General features: G+C 41.4%; 1 protein-coding gene and 1 long non-coding RNA gene across 6 annotated transcripts in view; both read right to left on the reverse strand.

Moving 5' to 3' along the window:
* The window catches only part of ATP11A (ATPase phospholipid transporting 11A), a 228990-nt gene that overhangs the window by 129874 nt on the left and 73874 nt on the right, over positions 1–25242 (reverse strand). The window lies entirely within an intron of this gene.
* On the reverse strand, positions 10339–24016 carry LOC109282577 (uncharacterized). Its single transcript, XR_002089590.2, has 3 exons — positions 23537–24016; positions 17150–17212; positions 10339–10470 (listed from the first exon to the last, which is right to left on the reverse strand). It is a non-coding gene; the product is annotated as an uncharacterized LOC109282577 (long non-coding RNA).

The raw sequence follows: 25242 nt of genomic DNA on the forward strand, positions 1-25242 counted from the left end.
ATTTTTCTCTTCTTTCTCTGCTGGAGTTGATCAGAGCTCCAAGCTAAGGCATGTCTGTTCCACCTGAGCTATACCATGCATACTACTTCCTGCAACTGAAATATAGTCACCTTAGCATGGCACTGCACGTATCCCAATAAGGTCTCCCAACATAGCATGACTTTACTGACCTGGCACATGCCAGATACCACTTTAACGTTGCTTTCTTGTACTTCGGTTTCGGGATGTAATGCACAAAATGTACCTCACTGCCATGTTCACTGCATGGCGTATAGGTGATGCAGACATGCCCATTGAGGATTTGGAGCCACAGACCAATTATACAGTTTCATGAAACTGCTGCAGCTTTTGGAACAGGAGATATAAATCATGACATAATTCTATCAAGTTCCATTAAATCACACCTGTTTGAACATATATCCCAACATTCTCATTTCTGCAAGAAGCCTGAATGCATTAAATATTCATTTCCATATCTACCATACTGCTTACCTCCTCATGCAATACTCAGAATAAAAGGTCCTCAAGACAGGTCTCATGGATCTATTTAAAAATCACCTAACATCAGATTAGTCAACAAGCAGATATATCCTGCACCAGGTCTATTTTTGTCTACTGAACAGCAACTGAAAATTCAGGCAGAATGCATACTTGTTTTATTTTAAATTTCCAATCTAATCCTACAATTACATGCCTTTCTGACCTCATATTCTGGCTTCACCAGATGATGGACAAACTATGAACAGATAACAAATAAGTAAGATTTTATTTTTGTTAATTCTAATCTGTCATTTAACTTCCTTATATTTTTGGTAGGGCAGTTCAGTTTAAATTCATTTTTCACTTTTGTTCACACTTTACTTATTACAATCAATTGCAATTCTGTGCTATCTTAATTCCAGAGGACTGTGAATTGCAATGGTTGGTTAATCCATTTTCTTGCTCAGTAGGAGTTATGTTAACTTTTTTGTTCAGGTGTATAGCCAAACAAAAAAGGCGGTTTGAACAAGTTGAAAACTGCTCAGATATTTATTTTTATGCAAAACAACTTACATTAAAGCTTAGAAGTGACCCATTTTGTTTGGCTATAGGTGCTTCTCCTAATAGGTGGATGATGCAATGCATTCCTTGTTCCACTCTCCTCCCCCACCCTTCATGCAAGGACAATGATGGTGTGGTAAAGACAGGTAGGTTCCTATCCCAGCACTCTAAGGACCCTTCATACATACTGTCTAGGTCCCTGTTTCAAGGAAATACTGGGGGGACCGCTAGGACAGAATTGGGTAGGGAATGCATGGGTGACTAGGCAGCTGGGAAAGTATTTTTACCTTATTCTTTTTCCTGTTGCCTCCTCATTTTCTTATGTGTAAGCTGTAGTGGGTCTATAGGGGGCACTCCTGCTCTGAACCACTCACGTCACTGTGCCCAACCAAAAACCAAGCCTCAAATGCCTCCCCTGGGAAGCTTATATCGCAAGCCTGGGGTAACCAATGCCACCACCCAGGGTCTGGTCTTTGTCCGGGCTCTGTGCCCCCTGGGGTACACAGGCCTTGTAGACCGTGAGGTTGCTTAACCCACCATTAGATCTTGGGGTACTTCCTTTAGCCTGACGCATAGAAAGTAGTCTCCCTTAGTCAGCCGAGCAAAGGGAGCAAAAAGGCTTCCCCAATCCCTCTCAAATATTTACTGCCAGGCCTGCTATGATAGATAGCTTTATTGATTGGAGAGGGAGGGCATAGGGAAGGAATACAAACCAAAAGGAATTTTGAAAGAAAACAGCCTTGAGGAAAACAGTAAAAGGGCCTTGTTGGCCCTTTCAGTACACGTCTAGAACATGTAGGTCTAAGTTACTGGCTACAATTCAGATGAGTTACTCACAGAACCATCCAGAGGATTCTGGAGATACACAGCTCGATTTAGTGACCAGAAGATGTCTCTCTGTCCCAAGATGGAGGGACCGTATTTATAACCTTTCTAACCTCACCACCGGGACCCAACCAACATCAGCTATTTTCTCAGCATCACTGATGTTGATCAGTGAGGTTGAGTAATGTTATTCCTCACCCTGAAGAGGGACTACAGCCTTAGAACTGCCCTCCGAGGTCAAAGGCAGGAAGCTTAACAATAGACCTGGCCACAGAAATAGGGAATTTCCCCCTCCCTAGGGGATCCCCTAGGCAACCAGGTGGTTGCCTAGCAACTGGGTTGATAGACACATGGGCAGAGAGGAAGAGAAGGGGAGGACAGACAACTGAAAAAAGGGAGGGGGCTGGGCTGAAGTTGTTTCACAGCAGCTCTATGTCAGCTGGAAAAAGCTAAGGTTCAGAGTGGCATCAGTGCCTTTTTTCCCCAGCCAGAAGTTGCTGAAGGTAAATCCTTTGCTACTGTTCACATTAGAACGATAAACAAGAATCAACTAGTAGCGTCTACCCACTGCCAAGAGGGACTGGCAGTTGTAACTAACATGTGATGCTAGATGCTTACCAATCCATGCACCTAAATTAATTATAACTAAAATTTATATCTAATTATCCCTTATACTAAGGCAACATCTAAAATTTGGGTTTGTGAAAAGAATTTGGAATTTCTCCAGGTGCTAACAAAGGCTACAGAGTATCATAACATTTAAAAAAAAAAAAAAAAAAAAAGGATTTATAGTCACCTTCCAGGCTACTTTGTATGTTGGTTTTTATAGGACAGACTTGTAAAAATACCACTAAGATTCCCTCAGGCTGTGCAAACTAAAAATTCTGCTATATATTACTTAAAACATTCAAAATAGAATTTCACTAAAGTATTATTTTTAAAAAGGCAGACAAAACACAAAGCTGATTGCTTAGTAGTTTGCCCTGTTTCAAGAACTGCAAGCAATACCAGCTTAGCTATGAAAGTGTTTTCATAGCTACTTCAGAGGTACACTGTATTTACAAATGTTCATCAAGAAATGATACAGAGGAGGGAAAATAGTAATCTTCAAAATACAGTTAAAACTTCAATTAAAAAGCCAACGTATTATTTGCAGCATAACAAATTGAGAAAATGGTCTGTATGTAGGGGAAACATGGCTGTGTGGTTTTATTCATTCATGCAAAATTAAGCAAAGATCTAAATGCATCAACTTCTGTGTATTAAATTTTTTATGGGGAGATACTAAATGATTAAGGCACATCTAGCAAGAGTTCCAGTTAGCAGTTCTTTCAAAAATTATGATGTAATGTATTTGGAAGGCACACATTCAGTCCACAAAAGTATCTGTGAAATTAAATAGAAAAACAAACAAACAGGGAGAGAAACTTGGTTCAAAAGTAGTCCTGTTTTTAGAGTACCTTCAGATTATTCAGGAGTGTCTTATTCATTTTAATGCATTCTTAAACCACCAGGAAATTGTGATCAGTCTTTTAGGAGTCACAATTTTAACTAGCTAAATAGACAGACAATTCTTTGCAAGTATGTTGGCAAATCAACACAAACTATTGTTTGCACCCCTTATTCACCTCTTTCAAACAACTGTCAGAACAAATTTTTATTGAAAATTAGTTTTACTGTAAGTTTGTCACCAGAACTGACCCAGAGGGAGATGCTATAGCAGGGGTCAGCAAAATATGGCCTGCAGGCCAGATCCAGCCTGCCAGGTGAATTCATCCAGCCCATGGGCACCCACCAATTAATTGTACCCCGCCCAGCCCACACACTTTGCTTCCACCCTCCTGCGCGCAAGGGTCCCAGCCCTGGCTAGCATTCACAGTTTCTGGGCAGGTAGGGAAGCTGCTGCTGGGTGGGAATACGGAGCATGGGGCTGGACCTGGTGAGAGAGCAGAGCCCAGGGCTGCGCCCAGAGGGCCAGCAGGAACACAGAGCTCAAGTGGGTAGGTTGTGGGTGTGTGAGGTTTGGGAGGTGAGAGGAAGGGTGGGGTTTGCTGAGAAGCACAGCCTCCACTGGCAGCAGTAGGCCCTCAGGGTGATCGTGGCCTGCACAGGCACAGCCACCTGGCAGTGTGCAGCTCCAGCCAACTCCAGGATCCTCATGTGGCAGCAAGGAGTGGAGACAGGGCAGTCCACCTCCATCATGGGAGGCTCACATGCCCTGGTATCACATGCTACCAAAGGGCAGCCCTGTGCGATGGAGTTGGCTGTGTTCCCCACTCCTTGCTGCCACATGTCATGGGACTCTGCCAGGAAGTAGGGAGCAGGGTTCCCTGCCACTTTTGGTGGAGTCCCACAAGCTGCATGTGGAGGTAAGGAGCAGGGCCAGGCTGCTGGCTCCATCGCACAGAGCTTCTCCCTGGTGGCACATGAGTCCCAGGAGGTGCATGTGAGCAGTGTTCCCTCTAAGCTGCGCACGTGCATGGCCGTGCACAAGTAAAAATCTTGCTGCACACAAACTTTATAAGGACGTGTGCCCACCCGGAGAGGAGCTGGGCGCAGAGTGCGGCAGAGGCACTGGGGCCAGCGTGGGACACTTTCATAGATTTCATAGACATTAGGGCTGGAAGGGACCTCGGAAGATCATCGAGTCCAACCCCCTGCCCAAAGGGCAGGAAGTCACCTGGGGTCATAGGATCCCAGCAAGATAAGCATCCAGTTTCGTCTTGAAGGTGTTCAATGAAGGTGCTTGAACCACCTCCGGTGGCAGGCTGTTCCAGACCTTGGGGGCTCAGACAGTAAAGAAATTCTTCCTTATGTCCAGCCTGAAGCGGTCTTGTAGTAGTTTATGACCATTTGACCTCGTCATCCCTTGGGGCACTCTGGTGAACAAACGTTCCCCCAGATACTGGTGGTCACCCCTGATAAACTTGTAGGTGGCCATCAGATCACCCCTGAGCCTGCGAAGGTAAGCTCCTCACTCCTCATGCAGAGCAGGCAGTGGCTCCTCCCCGAGGCAGGGACGGGGATGGGGACAGAGACAGAGACAGGGACAGGAGTGGCGTGGGCTCTGCTGGCTTCAGGGAACTACTTCACTCCCCTGAGTCACCTTGGGGAGCAAGGAGGCACATGGTATCAGGGCTGGGGAGTGGAGCAGTTCCCTGGAGCCGGGGGAGCCCGCAGAGCAGTTCTCAGGAGCTGGCAGAGCCTTACGCAGGGCAGGCAGCGGCTCCTTCCCAAGGTGAGGCAAGGTGGGGATGGGGGACAGGGGCTGGCGCGGGCTCTGCTGGCTCCAGGGAACTGCTCCACAGGCTCCGCCAGCTCTGGGGAGCTGCTCCACTCGCCAGCCTTGACGCCATGTGCCTCTTTGCTCCCTGAGGCAATGAGGGGAAGCGGAGCAGTTCCCCGGAGCTGGCAGAGCCAGCAAAGCATTTCCCTAGAGCCAGCGGAGCCTAGGCCAGCCCCCAGCCCCTGTCCCCACCTTGCCTCGGGGAGGAGCCACTGCTTGCCCTGCATGAGGAGCTTATCTTTGTCTGGTGGCTGAACCCTGCCCGCTCCCACCTGGACACTTACTTTGGGACACTTACCAGCAGACCGCGCCATGCTGAAAGAGGGAAGCAAGACTGAAGTGGTGCACTCATGGACTGAAGCGGTGTGGTCACGGACTGCTATTCCTTAGAGGGAACACTGCACGTGAGCCCTGTGCAATAGGGGCAAGCCGACCTGGCTCCACATGCATCTTCCAGAACTGTCTGGAGCTGCATGCCACTGGATGGCTGCACTTGTGCGGGCCACAAGTACCCTGAGAGCCTGCTGCTGCCACTGCCGCTGGTTGGGCTGTGCACCCTGGGGGGACTGTGTGGGGGGTCTCTGCACCCCCCCCCGCTCACAAATCCCAAACCCACCCACACCCCTGCACCACCCACATCTCCTGTTTGCACCACCCATATCTCCTGTACACACAGCCACACCTCTCACAACCCCCCCACAAACACACTCCCACCTATACACACACACACCCCCCAGCCACCCCCACCACTCCACAATATACAAGAGTAAGACTGTATTTTGAGCTATTATGCAATCACCTCTATATACACTATGCAAACACATAAATCAAGACAAAAATATTTTTTGCAATATTTTAAAACATTATAGTAGATGTTTGACTTTTAATATATGATTATTTTTTCTGGTTTCAAGATGGCAAGCCCCCCCTGGAGTACTTTTAGGGACAAGGGGAAGGACTTCCAGTGGTAAAGGTCAGGGATTAGGGGGTGGAACTTCTGGTCCCAAGATGGTTACAAGGGGGCAGGGCACCTGTCATGGGGTGGGGCTACCCTTGACAGCTCACCAAAACTCATTAAGCAACCCTCCAGCCAAAATAACTGCCCACCCATTCTAGAGCCCTGACATTGGTATACTACACAAGACAGAGATGAGAATGCACTGTACTTTTGGACCAGTTTCTGGAATGAACAAAGGCAAATAAAATACATGGATTTTGCTACGTACCAAAGGGGCCAAATGTCTAAGCCTGTATTTCAGCTGGAATTATACATCCAGCTGAACTCTAAATAAGCAGGCAGTATTTGTCTCCAACTGCATGATGTGGGTGTACGGAGCCATTGTGGCATCACCAAGCATAGGAAGCTGTTAATCATTTTACTACTCAGGTTCTGATCTAGGGTGCAAAAAGCAAAAATCAGCTGAAGAGGCTGCAGCAGCAAAACATACGTATTAAGTAAGCCTTCCAATATCAAGCTTCCTCAGGCTCCTTCATCCCTCCAGATTCAGACAACCAGCAAACATCTATTACCTAAATATTCCAGGAGACCAAAACTACCTGCCTGACCCAGGTCCCCAGTTTAAAATGGTCTTTGCAATCCCAAAACAGGACAGATATGCACCTTTAGTAGTAGGCAACCATCAATCCTTCTGGATCGTGGCGCATGCATAAGAGGTCACGAGGACTTTCCACAGTAATACCTAGGCATAGGGAGGAGTGGAAGCTGCCCATATTTTCCATCCTGCCTTTAGACAGGATCCAAAGGCCAGACCAAATCCAGACATTTGGTGCCTCACTGGCTGTAGTTACACGCATGTCCAGGAATCAAACCTGGGCCTCCCACCTGGCAGACACAGATTCTATCAGTGAACCACAACAACAGGTATATGTACCTTTCTAGACTAACTAGGATATATAAATGAGAGAGTGAGCGAGAGCACACAAGCTTTCATGAACCCTAGTTCACTTCATCAGCTGCTGATGAAATGAACTTTGCAATCCTCCCAGGAGACAAGAAACCCTCAGATGGATGCTAGAGAGGGTTTCAAGACAGGTCTGGAAATGGACAATATAGCACCTTCAATTAATACTTCTAGGAACTGGGAAGAGGAACAGGCAAGCAGAACCCTGTACTGACTTCTTGCTGCAGTTCCCCCATCCCATCATTAAGATTAGCACCTTATGCAGTCTCTTGCTCATGTACCACCTTTTTAGAAACATACTACAGTAAACAGAAAAAGATACTAAGTTTGAGTACCATTAAAATGCAATACAGGTACCAGAGATTGGAAGATTCTGCTTTAAATAAAATTATAGTTATAAGTTTTAAATCATAGCCAGATTCTAGTATAGCTAATTACATTTTGGCTACTTAAAAAAATTCTGTGCAGTATCAGTTGGATAAAGTATTCTCATTTCCCAATGTATGTGATCATGTAGTGTTTCTGTGCTGTTAAACAACTGTCACATGCACTCCAGGAATAGTTGCACTTCAGCCCAGATAAAGTTATACTAACCTATACAGTTTTGAAAAAAAACCCAACAAATCACTTTGCTTTTCAGGATGATGGATGATTAATATATTATTAGATGCTATTTAATAGCTCTGTATCTCCAAATTTTCTGCAGTAGATTGGCAGCAGATCTAGAGCTAGATGATGTCTAGCAATTTATCAAACGCAAAACCACAATGGCATGGGCTGTTATGAAAAATGTCTACAATACCAGGTGATTGTAAAGATTAACGAGAAATTTATTGGGAGCCAAATGAAAAGTAGACTGTCCCCTGACAGAATTTCAAGTCCAAAAACAATTACAAAAAAAAAAAAAAAACAACCACCAAAAAACCCCCACTCCAATACAACTTTGCTTTTATAAAAGTAAAATATCACTTAATGGTATTACTTAACACTGCACAGAAATAGCTGCTCTATTAAAATATTTTAACTGAAAAGTAACACTAAAATTTAATCAATCAGACGATAAGTCGTACTTCGTAGGTTAACCTAACATTATATTTTAGTTGCTGATGAAATTTCCTTCCCAAGTGTAATTATGGGGATAGTTTTCAAACACACCTGAAACTAACAAGGTGTCTGAATCAAATTTGACTTCAGGGAAACCTATACTGATGAAAAGTAAAAAGGCTAATGCTAACACAATGGCAACATTCATGAAGGTGTTCTATCCTTCTAAACTGTTGGCACAGGAGTATGAACAAGCCTAACTGTAATGCATAAAAGATTTGATAAGGAGAATCAAGATTTTAGAACAAATTTTATTTTCACTGTTGAAGAAAAAACAATGTAATTCAAGTAAAAATTAAAGAGTCTGAAAAATTCTTTTGACATTTACTTTTAATCCTTCAAAAGAGTAGCTTTTCCATCAGCAACACTTTTAGCTTTTGCTGTCTGCAATTAAACAAAGTACAATAAATATTTCACAATGTATTGCATTTATGAACATCAAAAGATTTGTTTTAAGGATAAACACTTACCCTGTACTCAGTCAAATATTTAACAAAGTTAATGTTTAATATTTTCCAGAACTATTTACTTATCAGAAGTTAAATATATATTCATAAAAATTTTCAATTTCACATCCCAATCATTTCTTTATGTTCTTCTTTGCAATACATATTCTAAAGTATAGGCTCTATAAGTAATATCAACCATGGTATAGGAGAAACACTAGACAAATATTTATTTTAACTAGAGAAATATTTAGGGAAAACTGCTATCACAAACTGGAAAAGCTAAAATCCCCCAAGTGTTGCAGCAGTCTACATTAAGGCAGGACTTCAGCACAGAGTATCAAACCTATATTGTCATGGAGGTTTAAACATTAAGCTTCATGTCATGATGGGCAAAATTTAAGTCAGGAACTCAAAAACTTAGGTTCAGAAATCACCACTGATTTCAGTACACCTCACTTTATTTAGACACCAGAGAAAGTCCAACACCTTGCTTATGTGCCATTGAGAACTACACCTTACAAATATACATAGGGTTTTTTTTAGTTTAAGTGATACACTGAGTATCATTAGGCACTGTGGAATGTTCCACATGAAAAATTCTGCCACTGACATAATGAAATTGGAAGTCTTTTGAACAAAAAGATTTTTTCCATAAATCTACTGTGTTCAAAGACATTCACCAGCTTGCCAGATATTCATCAACATGCACAGTCACAAAAACAGCATTAGTACTTCTATAAAAAATAAACCCAGCAATTTTAAAGTTCAGGGCAGAACACAGACTGGCTCTTCCAATCTGGTACAGACCAATGGTCAGAGTATTATATTAAAATCATCCCCTGATTTCATGCATGGAACTGAATCAGGAGCTCGTGGTTTGACATCTCTGACATGGAACTAGCAGTATTAACTATCCCACAAAGGTGTTAAAGTTACTGGTCTTCAAAACTTACAAAGTTTTGATAGCCTCAAGTTAAAGCCTTATTTATCACCTGTCCTACCTGTGCAAAAAATAAAATGGGTTTCTTCTAGCATACAACACTTTTAAAAATTAAAAACTATATGTAGTTATAAGCTAGTTTAACTGGTGGTCTGAAGACTGCAGTCCACAGAGGGGTTAATGTGTGATTCCTGGGCTATCATCCAAGTCACCACTGCCCCTTCCACTCCAGGTCCTTCTGCACCCAGGTTCTCTAGGATTTCCTCCCTCCAACTTCTGTTTCTGGCTCTTGCCATAAGGAGTGAGAAAGCACAGCCTGAAGCACTGAGGGAGCCTGTGGTGCAGTTCATCAGAGAATTATACAGCTGGGGAGCTAACGTGAAGGCAGTGCAGTGGGCGCTCTACCACAGGGCCCATAACTACTGCTGCAGTTCACACTACTGCAGCACCTCGGTATGTGGCCCCCCCACTGGTGTGGCTCGCAGTGTACAGCCCTAGCTGATTTGAAGTCAGACAGTCCTGTGGTAGTTCAACCCTTTTAAAAAAGCATACCTTTATATGACTGTGTTCTGAACGCCTGCAATTGCATAAGTACATTTCATTTTCATTTGTTATTCATATACTTTGGGTAACACTTAATTAAGTTTTGTTTAAGAATTCAAAAAGAAATTAAGTAGTATTTTGGAATTACTTGTTTAAGTTTAGATTTTAAAAACTACATGCACAAAACATAACAACTTAATCTTTCCTTAACTCAAGCATAACCTGGTATAAAATTTAACACATACTCTCTCTCTGTGGGTTAAAAAGTTGGCCTGATTTTCAGAGATGCTGAAAAATTGAAGTTTTCATTGACTTCCAAAGTGCTCTGACTCTCTGAATACTGGGGCAGTGGATCTTAGTCTGTGAATAATATAAACCCAGAAAAAGAAAATTAAAGGAAAGGCTTAGAGACAAAGGCTTAGAGTCTGGACCTGATGATCTGTAAGGGCCCTTCCAGCCCCTAACAACTATGAAACATGTCTAATTAACTTATGGACTCCCAAGGATTCTGGTCAGTAATACTAAATTCTTTCTACGGTTCAAGTCAAAACTTTTAATAGAATCTCTCTAAACTTTCATTGTCCCAATTCCTGCAACATTTTCTTTAGCAGGTAGAATACAGGACTGGGCTTTATTACAGGTTCAACCCCTCCTCCCTCAACCAACATCCCTTTACTAAAAAGAATATTCCTGTATGTAGTATTCATTGACTTTTTCATGTAGGGCATAGTACAGTCATTCTAGCTGTTCCTGGCACATTCTCAAATCAATAATATATGTATGGGTTAGAGCTATTTTTGTGGCTCTCTAAGCCAGGTCAAAGTGATACAGGTTTTGTATTTGCTTGCACTGCTGACTCCTCCATGTGAGATGGCCTCATGCAAATGATGGTAAATTATCTACCCTCTCTCTCAAGCGGCAGAAGTACTGTTTGTTATACAACTATCAGAAGCCATAAATCCAGTACTACATTGGCTTGTTTCAAATATAGACATTTTCATACTTGGCCTTGCCCCATGAGAATTTTTGATATGATGGGCTGCTTGCAGACGTTAAAAAAAAAAAAAAGTGATTTACCTGGAGAAGCAGCACGTTACTTTGACCCAGCTCCCCAGGATCTGTATAGACTGGGCGATTCAATCAGCTATCAGATAAAAGTGCGAAAAAAGCCCCACTAAAGCAACTGATCTATACAGACGTTGGGAAAGCTAAGTCCAGCTAACACAATGCCTCTTCTGGCATGTGCTGGGCTTGGCATGGGGGTGTACAGAGTTTAAAATAAAGCACTGTTTTGTTTTGTTTTTTAACGTCTGGAAGCAGCCATGGTGTCTGCCTGTGATGGGCTTATATAATAGGGGAGAAAAAAAAGTGGGGGTAGTCTATCCTACACTGGGTGGGAGTTGAGAGCCTACAACTTCCAGATGTGGACATACCATGAGACATTTAATATTAAATGATAGCATTACTTACCACCTTAGAGGTTAGAGTATCTTATTACTATTTTATTTTATTTCAATAAAGTTGTGGCCACTCTCCTCTCTTTTTGCTTACCAAAGGGTAACAGGCCGAAATATTACAGCGTTACTACCCCCAACATAATCATATGCCATAAGGAATAGGAGTGGGGGGGAGCTTTGGATATTCCATGTACCTCAATTTATCTATATGTGGATACTGAGATAATATACGTCTATATTTCAAGTACATTTAATATATGAAAAACTGCTACGTCCCTCATCTAAAAAAAAGACAAGATCTTGCCAGCAAAAGATTTTTCTATCAAGTCAGGTATAGCACTATACTTCATGTTAAGATTAATACATTCTGAGTCACAATTATTTTGCTGATAATGGCAAGAGAGAGGTTATGTGGTTTTGTCTGGGGTGAGAAGATAAGCATAATCGCAACCTCCAGATGTCTCTGTTGTTCAATGATATAGAAAAAGGTTAAAAAACCTTTTGATGTAGCTGTTTTCTAAACAGCAAAAACATACAGAATAATACATAAGATGGCATGCACCTCCAGGCTATGATTTACTAGTACAAGATGTCTTATTAATGGGATGGCAGAGCACTGGTAGTTAAAGCTTTCTACCTACTTCTACAGAGAAAAGTTGCAGTGGAATGGAATCGCCTTCTTTCTACATACATGGTCCACCAAAACAAACTCCTTACATCTGCCGAATTTCAGACAGCACACTAACCCTCATCCTTAATTTCCCTTCATGCCCATTTTCTAAAGAAGAGAACTAAACACCTCTCTCCTTTGAGAGAATATACCAGCAATGACATCTTGCTTCATATAGCTTATGTTAGCAACGCAACACAGCACAGCACAGGGGTAGCATGCACTGTCGTTCTTTTGCACTCCAACCTGACACTAGAGAAATTACACTTTAAATATGTTATTGGTGGAATTAACATGTTAGGATGATGGCCTTCCCTTCATATAAGGAATATGGAGCCTAACATTATGATTCAACTACATAGTATGAAACTAAAGGACCAGAGAGGCAATCTGGCGCTGTGCAGATTCTTCAGGTGTTGAAACAGTTAAATATTCACTTTTCCCGGAAGCAAATACAGTAGTATTATGCGGAAGGCTACAAGAGATGATTGTTAACACGAGCAAAAGAAACAGCACACTGGAGTAGCTGGATCATATTACTGGGCAAAAATATAACCTGTATTTACTCAAATCCAGGATGAGGGCTTTTTCCCCCATTCAACATTGCGGGGAGGGAACCATCCAATAACAAATTTATAAATTTTCCATGTGTAGAAACGAATTATTTGGCAGTCACCTTGAATTTGAGGTCATCTTGGATTCAGTAAATATCGTAATTTATACAGAGCAGGAGAGGGAGGTAAATTTGTCAGAGGTGCAGCAGTTACTTTAAAAAAAGTAAAACTCTTTATAATGGGTTAATTTGTAATTTAAACCTTGTCTTAAGTAAGTAGCTCAAAAAAAGTTTTGTTTATTTTTCTTTAGAATTTAACTAAGCATAAGACCTGGGCTTCTCCAATAATTTTTTCCCCCTCCCAAGTCTATCCATGGTTGCCTGAGAACAGGAAACTGAAATCATGTCAATTAAAAAAAGGGTGCAAAGACTCAACTACTACAAAGTTAAACTACAAAGCTGGTGATAAATTAACACTGGTAAAGCTATTTTTAAAAGTTGTGCCTACAAAATAAGAGCATAAACTAAGTTTACATCGAATATCCAAAATAACCAGCTGTCCTGCAAGCAAGGCTCCTCTTCTGAAAACAGTTCCTTGAAGTTAGTACTTTTCCTTATCTATTTTTAGACTTCTAAGGATTCTGTGTTTATTTAGCAACTGGTTATATAAACCTCTGGACCAATCTATTATTTGGAAGATCTTCTTTAGTATGTTTGTGAAGTACATGTATCATATAGTTCAATATGAGTTGACTGACAATTAATTTAAGTTAGCAAACATACTTGCTAAGGGTCCAATCCAGAGTACAAATGTGAACCACAAACACTTGTATTCTGGGAGTAAGCCCATGTCAAATTATAAAATCAAGGGGCACCATCTTAAGTACTGTATTTACTCAAATACAAGATGAGGTCCCCCTGACCCCATCAACTTAGCTGTGGGGGGAGGGGGATGTCGCATCAAAATGCATATACAAAGAACTCTCAGTAAATATACTATCATTAAATTGCTACCAAAAGAAGCATATGCTCAAACCAACTATGAAAGTAATTAAACACAGCCAACATTGAGTATGGCTATAAAACTTATAGCCCATATGTGGGCAAACATACTGATGAGAATCTACAACAAGGATAGATACATGTAACCCATCTGAATGAGATACAAGGTAGTGCCCATTGTGCACCATCACCCTCAAAGCTGACTCTTTTTCAAGTCATGGTAAGCCAGTACAATGAATATATTTTGGTTTCCTCTTCACTCCTGCAACTAAGCTGTGCTTTTCTTTCCCATTTCCAATGAGTCCTGTTTCTTCAACAGCTTTAAATGTCTGGCAAATGTCACCAAATGGAGCCCCAAGTTTACCCAGAATCCCTCTGTCACCCCATCTCTCAGCCTGTCACACATGATTAGTGTGGCCTCGCCCTCCATGTGATAGAGCCGGACCAGGTTGCCTTGCAACCCATCTGCAAATAAAATTTTGGAGGTTCCCAGGGCTCATGACAGGAACACCCAGTTCCAGTCATGAGTTGGGGGCTAATTAGCATATGGATCCTTTTTTTTGGGGGGGGGAGAGGGGGGGGGAAGGTATCTGAAGTATACATACATATTGCCCAGTGCTGAGCTATGCAGTCCTCAAGGTTTAAAATGCTATTAACTCTGGTGGGGCCCAGCTCAATGAACTACATGATAAATCATGAACCTTTTGACTCTGGATTAATATCATGCATAGTTTGTATTATATATAAGTAGGTACCAAAGTGCTATTTAAAAGTGTGTTTATGGAGTAACTGTGCTAAAACTGACAGCAGGTTCAAAAGAGGTAAACTGCATCAATTCTGGATAAACTAAATCTATGGGTACCTGCAATCATTTCCCTATATGCAAGCTACTACACATATGTTTATTACAAGATCAGTGTTTTCAAATTCGCCTCTTACTTCCCTGTGCTCAGACAGAGCAGGGTCTGAAAGTAAAGGGCAGGGGGGAGGGAGAGGCTACAGGGGGAAAGTGTTATATGACCCCCCCCCCAGCAGTGGCTAAGGGACAAATTCAAGGCAAAGGCAAACCTCCAAGAATTAGATTCTGTATCTGGAGAATTATAACAAAGGGATGATTTTTTCATATATAGAATCTAATTGAGAGATTTCCAGCACAACCCACCCTACATGGAAATGCATGTACAAGCTGAAGTAGAGTCTGTCAATCCTAGACAGGCCTCATCAGCCATCTTTGGACACAGAGATAAGACAATCACGGAAGACAATAATCCTTAACTGTGAGGGATTGCTGAAGAAGAATATTGAGGGATCATCTTATATTCAAGTAAATATGGTAAATGAGAAACATATATGATCTTTTTGACAGGTTATGGGTTTTACTGTAAAATTTCTGTTTTGAACGTGTTCATACTGTTATAAATGTTGCATGCCTCAATTTAACAAAAGGAAAGAATGAGTTAAGAGTTACTGGCATACCCTAAATAACAAAAAACGTGTCACTTGAATACAGATACTTGAATAGCTTTATTGGCACACCAAAAAAAAAAAAAAAAAAGGGTGAGGGTTACAAGTAATGGCCAGTTGTCCAGGGAAGAAAGAAATATACATGATTTTATGTGCTGTTGGGGATGACAGTAGGAGATCTGGCTGGACAAAGAGAGTGTCAACTCCTGGCAAGGACAGTCTGAAGTAGGATACCAGCAAGGCAACAAGACTGAAAAGAGACCAGCGGAGGATTATCTGGCGGTCCTGAGCTGTGTGGATTGGACTGGGGACCACGGAACTGTTTGACCCTTCTTGGGGGAGGGGAGGGGAGGGCAGAGAACCTTTGGGTGGGTGGCCTTTGCCCCAATAAATGCTTGTATTGAAGCAGAGCTGTCTTTCTGATGTTTGGAGCTTCAGGTTGCACTTGTTCTCCCCAACAAGAGATAAAGTCCATCTCTCAAGAGCAGAACAGGATTCTAACACCTTGAGTGAGGGCCATGGAAACCAAGGGAAATTGAAAAAACAAAAATCAGGGTCTCAAAATGGGCCAGGGCCAGGGCCAGAGCCAGGGCCCCCCCGCCAGCAACATGATGCATTGAGATCTGCTGCAGGATCCCAAAGTCGTGCCTCCAGCCACACATGTAGCATGGCAGGAAGCATGATTGTTCAGATCCCACATCAGATTCCATCAGGCATTTAACATCTATCAGGGGCTACAGAACATAACTGAATGTGCTCAACTTTTTTACTTTTTCGCCCCATGGACCTGATGAGCAACGTGGGGCTGGTCTGTGGGCTGGATCAAACCTGCATGCCAGGATTGGGCCCCACAACACCCTGCACACCCAATCTAGGGCTGCAGTCTGCAGGGCTCTTCCTGGGGAGTCCTGCAGGATGGATGACACAGCACCTAAGGACAAATCTGGCTTGTGGGCCGGGGGTTGAGCATCCCTGTCATAGCCCAAAGAACATTACTACAAAGGAGACTGGTAATACTAATGGTATGGAGTGTATTAATATGATGTTCTGTCTGCATGAACCTGTATAAAATATAAAAAGATTTCATTTGTACAATGGCAAACATTCGATTAAAAAGTCACACTCATTTCTAACTTGACAAGTCAGTTACAGTATCTCTTCTTGTAATGAGAAAGGATTCCCACTTGGCACTGACTGAGAAATCAAAAATAATTAAATCTGGTAAATGCAGACAGAATACACTCTGGAGGGTTGCACCTGGAACTGTTCTCAAGAACCACAGATTGATTTGAAGTGTTACTGGTCAAATCAGGAATGCAGTAACAGCAGTTTCCCAGTTGTACATTTTGCTTTAAAAAAGTTAAAATAAATGGTACAGAGGGATATACAGCATCAACACAATCTTAGGTTCTCTGCGAGTTCCTTGGTTCTTCCTTTGAGAATTATATTAAATACATGCAAACAAAGATGAGGGGGAATTACGGTAAGTTTTGCTTTTCCACTGAAACAAACCTCAACTACCAGTTTTGTTCACTTCTCTGACGCAGTCTTCAGTTTCATCTACTCAGTCTCCTACATACAGCATACCTCCCCTGAAGGGATGAATCTAGCCACCATCTTATACTCCTTCAAATCACTAAATAGCCACTTTCTGCTAGAATACCTAGAAGATACCAGCCAACTACCACAGGGAAGAAAAAAGGCAACTACGAATCACCAGAACCACAGGCATCAAAATTGTGCACATTGCTGACCTGTCACCCAGTGCTTTTATTAAACACCACCCTCACTGTCTTTTCTCCCACATTCCTTCTCTTCATTACACACGGTCTTTTAGTCCACACTCATCACATCTCAAATTTAACTGTAAGGTCTTCAGGGTTGGAAACTTACCTTCTGTTTGTATAGCTCCTAATCGAACAGGACTCTGATTCTGGTTGAGATATTTGAACATTACTGTAATATAAATAATAATAGGATACAAGTCAAACTGTTGAGCCATGAATTTCTTGTTACATAAAGAGGATGACTACTTTATAACTTACATTACTTACAGCCATTTCATTGGTTAGAAAACTTACTTTAGCAAGATCTAAGGTAATTCTGAAACATACATTTTTCCAAAAAGGGCTGGCCTTTTTGTGGGTTCCACAGGTTGCTGGCTAAGACATCTAAATAATAGAGGAGATCCTGCTTTGCCACACTGGCTAGGGACAGACATGAGACATAAACCAATTAAAGTGATCAGAAACTGGCTTAAACCTGAAACAAAACAGATGTTCAGTGCACATAAACCAGTTTGAAAATGGCTGAAACCAGTTTGAGATAAACCTGGTTGAATGTAGTATTAGACTTAACTGATTTGGGTCAAACTGGTTTATTGATTGTCTGTCCCAGACTCTTTTCCAGTTTCGGTTAAACCAGACACTACCAGCATGCTCTCTGGGCTGAGCGGGGCTCTCTGCTCCACAGCAAAGCTGTCCCCATCCCCCTGCTCCCTGGCTGCAGCTCCAGCAGAGATTTGCAGGATGCTCCCTCCACTCCCCCACACACTCTGTGCTAAGCAGAAATTCCCCCCCTCCCCTCTGCCTTGCTGAGAGGTATCTGCGTATTAGATAACAGACCACATGCTGGCCCTGGTCCGAGCTGTGACAAAGACAAAATCAACAGGTAGCTGGTAAAGTCCCTCTGTTGTTTTCATAATAGGGTGATAAACACTGTTACTGATTCCGCGCTGGGCTAATCAGAGCATCCTGCCAGGGCCTGGCCACCTTCCCACCCCCCGCTTAGCTCAGCACTGTGAATCAAAGGGAGGGCTGCTCTCATGACCCCCGGTTTCTAGCCTGAGCCACTGTGGCCATGTGCCTGCATTTCTGGAATGAAAAGGGAATGTCCGGCCACTTCCAAATCAGTTCAAGCTTCACAGGTTAGACTAACCTGCAAAGATTGAATCAATTCAGGCTCAAGCTTTTGGAATGTCTGTCCCTAGGCACTCTCTACTAGCTGAGGCACCTTCTTGAAGGGTTACTTTTTAACAACACCCACAATCCAGTGCATAGCCTTGGGACTTGAAAAAGGTAGTGCACTTATCTAGAGTATGCACCTATATGGACTTCATGTAAACAATGTTCATTAGCTATAGGAACAGCTTGTGCTAAGCTGCTGCATTCTTTCTATGAATAAATTCTTTCTATCCAGAATATTTAAAACCAGTTTGAACAGGAAACTGCAGAACAAGACATTATCCACAAACTGGACTGTGTTAAGTATACTTTAAATAGGGACTACAGATTCTTATCTCATTACCTGGATTAGCTTTTGTGAACCCCTTTGTTCCTATGGGTTTACTACTTGTTTGCTTTTGTCTCCTAATAGTCCCCCCCCCATCTTATTGAGTTAGCCTATAAAAGATGCGCATCTATCCTGCCTTCTGAATGATTTAAGACTAACTACTTCTTGCAAAATACTGAGTCAGTAGGGTTGCTGCCATCTTAGGGGTCCTGCATACTTACACCTTCAAGCCAGTTTCCTGCAGCTACTGAAGGGCTGTTTTAGTTTGGCTCCACAGCCCAGGGAGTTAATAGTGTTGCCATTCCACCCCCATGCTCTTTGCCCCTGACACTGAGATTAGTTGCCAAGAGTGACTAAAGCCCCAATTTTGGCAGTTAGTAAAGTGGGGGGAGGGAAAAATCAGTACTGGTTCTCTCAGCTCTGGAACGGTCCTGAAATAGCAGCTCCAGCATTCTCAGGGATCAACACCACCACCATAGGGGCTCCGGCAGCAGCAGTGGTGAACCCCGCAGGTGGTCCAGCCTGCAAGCCCCACAGGCTGCTTTCGGTGTGCAGGTCATGTTTGACACACCTGGAGCAATGGAAACAGCTGCTGAGCTCCATTTTAAGAGTAAGATGGGGAAGTCTGGGATATTAAAGGTAGTCAAGAAATTACCTAGAGTAGCTGCATCACAAATTAGTTAACTGGCTTTCAGCTTTGATTTGAAGATTTTAAGTTTTAGATGGTGGATTGCAAATCACATCCTACTAGAAAAGGAGACAGGGGGTCTGGCTGGACAGGGTTTTAGCACTGCTTAATGTACTATAAGAGCAGGGAGAAACCTGCTTCCAATTGCAAACTTCAGCTAAGAGGCTGATGGTGCCTCTTAATAAATAAGGACTAAAATTGGGTAGCAGGGGATCTTTTAGGGCTTTTTTGTCTTCCTTCCTTTTTTAAACAAGTTTCTCTTTAAATCTTTCAAAATAAAGGGTGTTTTTCGGCAGAAGTGCTTTATATTCAAATCCTTTCAAGTTACCAAAAAATCTTAAACTCATACAAGAATAAAAATAGCAGGAAATTTATCCTGCCATCATTATTTCAACATATTAAAAATAATTACTATTTTATAAAAAACAATTATTTTCAGTGAATCCACTACATATAACAAGTGCTTAATTCTCCCCTACCTTGCTACTTCTAGTAGGGGTCAACACCCACAATTCAAAATGTCATTACAGGGAAATAATCAAATGGAAAGCTTTGTTTGTGTGTTCACATTTGTATTTAAAAATAATCTCCAGGTAAGAGCGATTAAATCAGATCTACTAGACAGGGTACATAAGAAGCCTATAATTTCCTTAATGCATGAATTTCTAGCATTGGAGTATGCCTAAGGACACTTCTAAGCAATCTTACAAGGTTTTGACAGAATTCCAGGAAGATGTGGATCAGGAGATTCAGGGAATACCTTTAAATGAAAGCTGTTCATATTCTGTACTTAAAAGATATATTGGAGAAGTGAACCTACAGAAAACTAGTGTGCATCAGTTATTAGATTTTCACTTAATAGAATCAGCATACAGTATTCTTATCAAAATCTGAAACAATATATTGCATGCATACAACCTTTCCTCCCTGCTCATTATATATAACAATCAAGTGTGTACATGTTCACGTTTGCTGCACAGATAGGTTGCTATGCAACACCTGGTGACTGAGCATGTGATCATGCCATTTGCACAGGCTTCTCACTTTGCTCCCCTTGCCACTATTTATTAGAATCACCAGTTATTAGAATCAGAAGTGATCAGCCCAGTGTGTTTCTAATAAGCAGCAGACTCTGGCCTTAAGCTTCCTACAATTGTTGCATTTATTTTTCTACTTTTCTGGTTTTAAAAACCGGCAATTTTAATACAGAAGCAATGGCATGGTTTAGAATATATTTATATTTTGAATATTTTGATGAAGAATTTAATGTCATTTTACTCTGAAAATTATCTTTGTTACTAATGCTACAGCAGCTTATCAATATATTAGCTATGCAACTACTTGTTTTAGATACAAGATTGACCATAAAGATATAGCCATACTGACATATACCAGGAATAGCCAATATGCAAGGTGTGCCACAAGTGGCATGGGGCAAATCAGGAAGGGAGCAGTCAAATAGTGGTAGACAGGGTAGGGAACAGAAAGGAGAGTGGCAAATCACGCAGGGGAAGGTTATCAGAGTGGCACAGGGTAAATGTCTGTCAACAAGGTTGGCTCCCACTGACATACTATTTTTTAGAGATCTGTTTCAGCTGCTGGGCAGCTGAAGGACAAGGTTAGCTGATGTTATGTGGTACATTAATCAGGTAGAAGGAATTTCTAGTCTTAGCTACCCCTCCCCATTCTCTGTGGATGTGGAACAGAGCTAACAGACCTAGCCCCAAAAGACCACCTTTCTCCTTGCCACGAGTAGACAGGTCAATGGATTCACATGACGGTAGGAAACAAAGAATTTGCCATAAGGAGACAGATACGTGGCTGGGGAGAAGGAAGACCTAGAACAATAAATATACTTGGTATAAAACCTATTGATCAACCGTAATTTAGGTATGGGGCAAAAGCCATTTCATCTCCCTTCCTTGTCATCTTAAAGCCATCCCTTAGAAAATTTTAGGCCACAGTTTTGTTAGTGGGGATGGTGCCAACAGATCTTGTTGCTAGAGGGAATATTATCCTTGTGGACTCGTAGAGCTGAAGATCCCAAAGTTATACAATACCTCAAAATTAGTTTGTTTTACAGTGACAATTTTGCAGGAAACCTTTTGCCACTAACCTGAACACAGTAATACTGCAGTGCTGACAGCCTGAAACCTAAATGCCTGAAGGGTACTGGATTCAGTATAGGACTGCAAAATCTTTTTTTTTAAAGTTACTATTCAATATCAGGAGAAATAATCACACAGAGATGAACAAGTCTTATTGACAAGCCGTACACTCTATATACTAACCTACATATTGTCAAGTTAAATTAGGTAAATAAATTACAGAGTTCAGATAACATTTCATGATAATCTGCCTGTTAACAATAGACCCCTCTCACTAGATTCTTCCATCACATCACATCCACTTCCAAGTAACTCGTTTAAGCAATTTAAAGGGAAAAAAAATAAACACACACTGAGTATATGGTCAGACAAGCACCATCCTTGCAATGCAAGAGGAAAAGGCTGATGGGGGGTTTTTTAATGTAGCAAGTTAGCTAGCTGCTGCATTGCATAGAACCTATTAAACAGCAAAAAAAAAAAAAAAAATCTACATACATTACAAAACAACCCATAAATTCTGCTGGTTTAGTGGATTATAGTGCTTGAGGACACATGTGGCATTATATGAAAAAACACAAAATAAACTTATATTGAATCCAAAATATCTTTTAGATATTTTAATCGTTTAAAGTATGCTTACATTAGCACAACTTAAAAAAGACCGTTTTAAAAACTGACTGTAACCCAGGAATTGCTATTTAAATTGCAGCTCATGATATTTAGCTATTCTCCAACTCATCATTCTTCCCGTTACAGGAAAAAAGATTTTTTTTTTTTTACAGTCTCAGATTTAGTATGAATAGCCACAGTCTGCATATTTCATGTAGCTCAACAGAAACACAGAATTATGTCTGCCACCAGTAAATCTGTCTACCCATAGGTCTAAAGAAAAAAAAAGGGACCATTTAAATCAATGATTCGCAACCTGGGTTTCATAAAATCCTTTTAAGGGTGCTGTTGGGTACCACACAGCTGCTAGGTATGCAAACACATATACCCAATTCACAAGCTAAACCTTAAGATATCAGATAGGGATCCCACAGTGTCAAAAACATTCTGACCTGCTGTGGTCTTTCTGAGTTCTTTGCAACAGAAGAACTGCTTTATTATTTTACTGTAGTCAAGAAACAAACAAAAGCTAAAAACTGGTATTTTTTGAGGGATGCACTGAATCTAAAAAGGTTAAGAACCACCAATCTAGACTGGCTTACATCAGTGTAGACTATAAAATTTTATTCATTTACCCACTATGACATAGCCTAAACTGAAGATGAAAAACACTATAAAAATGTGGTGGTATTATTATTACTCATTTAATCTTGATCTGAAGGCTACAAAATGAAAAATCCACTACTCACAGCAGTTTGTTTCAACTGTTAATGGCCTTCACTGCTAAAATACCATCCTTTATTTCTAATATGATTTTGTCTGCTTTTTAACTTGCTGACATTGATTGTTATGCCTTTCTCTAGAGAGGAGAAAGGTGCTAGTCATGGCTGGTATTTTTTAGCATAAATCAAGCTTCTTTTGGATAAACTAGAACAGATGAAGTCCCTACAGTCTCTTACTGTAAGGCATTTTTTTCCTGCCTTCACATAATTATTATGGCTCTTCTTTGTACCCTGGACAGATGGGGAGGGATGCTCTCCAATTTTTAATACTAACTGTAAACTTTAAAGGCAAAGAGGGTTTCCATCTCTCAATAAATACTGCAGTATCCACAAATTGAAGTCTGGATCATTTTTGTTTCTAAATTAGCCTGCTTATGAAGGTCTCTAATCTGAATAAAACTTTCCACCGCCTTTCTAAATTAACAATATCATGTTTTAGTTTTACCAGACATCATTCTAAAATTTTAAACAGAGGACCCTGTAATATCAGCAGACTGATCAGCGCAGTCTTGGTACGCTACAGAAAAGGGTACTGGAATGATTTTTTCAAAATATTTCATAAGTTTTACGAGATCCTTCAGTATGAATGTGACGTGTGTCCTAGTTCATTCAGGGCAAGCAGCAATAAGCAAACAAAATGAAGCAGTGGCTGGTGAGAGGAGAAGAGGTGACTATGAGATGAGCTGAGGCCTAGGTCCCCCGTGCACACAGTGCTGTACAGAGTAGGTAAGTGTTTCTAGGGGAGCCCAGAGACTGTGGCATTAAGTGCTATATGCAGAGGCATTGCCAAGCAGAGACTTACGGCTGCCCGTATGGCGCCACACCGATGGGTACAAGCATTTCTGCATCACCAGCATCCCCCCGCCAGAACCTTCCAGAACTCGTTGCCCGTTGGGACCTGTCCCGCTCTGTGATTCATCCCAGGACTCCAAAAAAAAAAAAAAAATAAAAAAAAAAATAATAATAAGGTGCCATCCTCCAGGATGCGAGCCTGAGGAGCACTGTAGTTAAAAAACAGCTACAAGACGACCCTTTGCGAGTTGAATATTAGACATCGGATTTAAGAATACAAAACAAAAAAACCCCAAGTGAAATGGGGCTGCAGGTTGTAGCTGTGTTGGCGATTCTTTGATACCTTTTATTAGACCAACTTAAATAGTTGGGGAAAAAAATTTCTTAGCAAGCTTTGGGGTTTAAAAACCCTGTCAGGCTGAGGAAGCCTCTGCACTTGGTGTGCGCTCTTCCTGGACGGAAGGAACAGTAAAGAGACAGAGTATTCACAGGCACAGCAAGAGAGATGCAAGGGCAGAGGGGAAATGGGGAGGACTGCTGTTATAGCCACTGAACTAGCTACGTTGCTGGTGAGAAAGACCTGGAGGGCAATTGCTGCCACTCCCTGTCTTGTAGTATTGGGACTCTGCGGAGGGGGCTACAATGGACACCGCTTTGCAGAGGCTGTGGGTGCATGCTTGCTCCAGCAGCACTAGATCCATCTAGACAGGCTGACTTTTTTCCACTTTGAGACTACTAGAAAGAAAGACTGAACTGTAAATAGTAACAGATAAACTGATAGCAGTTCTTAGGAAGAACTTCCTGAATTACAAAGAAAAAAAGAAGAATCAGAATTGACTGCTAGAAATATTTTTCAATTCATAATTCAGGCTTAAGGAAATAACCCGGGGTGAGATTTCTTCAGCTGACTGAGAGTTTAAAGAAAAGCTTGGAGGGAGAAGATGGACAAATTATAATAAAGCAACCCATCTATCATCCTCTTTGGATGACAAAAATCAGCCCCTGGTAATATGATCTGTCATGAAATCTTAACAGTAAATAGAAAAAGCAAGCAACTAACCTTTTTTCATTAGGCTAATGAAAGAATAAAGACATTTGTGAACAAAAGACTGTCATGTCTTGACCAAAGAATAAGCTCCTTCAGGGACCCCTGCCATCATACTAGGGGAGTTTGTCTCCCTGTATACAGAAGCATCACAGGCACAATCCAGTGACTACTAAAGCATTGCTCATACTATACCATGCTTGAAGACCATGCCATTATCATGCCACTACAGAGAAAATATTGTTCTGTACTTGCATCCATTTTAACCACCTACAGAAGTAGGGCTGGGGGTGGGAAGGCAGAAGAAGGGAAGGTAGAGAAAGAAGGGAAGAATTTTCTTGGCTGGGGAGAATTATTTTTTAACCTCATATGGAGGTGGAAAATTTAAGAGATCCCTTTGTTAAAAGTTTAGCATCCTATTATTATGTGGCTACTATGCAATTTCTTTTTCCTGCTGCACCTGGAAAAAAACACCATAGCTTTAGAAAGACATTGCAGAAATGTTTCTTCTCACAGGTATAGGTTTTGGCTGATAAAAAAATAAAATCTTCTTGCATTTCCTACAAACCCACACCCCAGCCAAAAAGTCTTCCTTCCCTATCTGGACATGAGTATATGCATATAGGTCACATATTTACCAGGATAGCTCTCATAACAGAAATAAAAATAGA

Source organism: Alligator mississippiensis, chromosome 1 (genome assembly GCF_030867095.1).
Source record: "Alligator mississippiensis isolate rAllMis1 chromosome 1, rAllMis1, whole genome shotgun sequence".
NCBI classification, from domain to species: domain Eukaryota; kingdom Metazoa; phylum Chordata; order Crocodylia; family Alligatoridae; genus Alligator; species Alligator mississippiensis.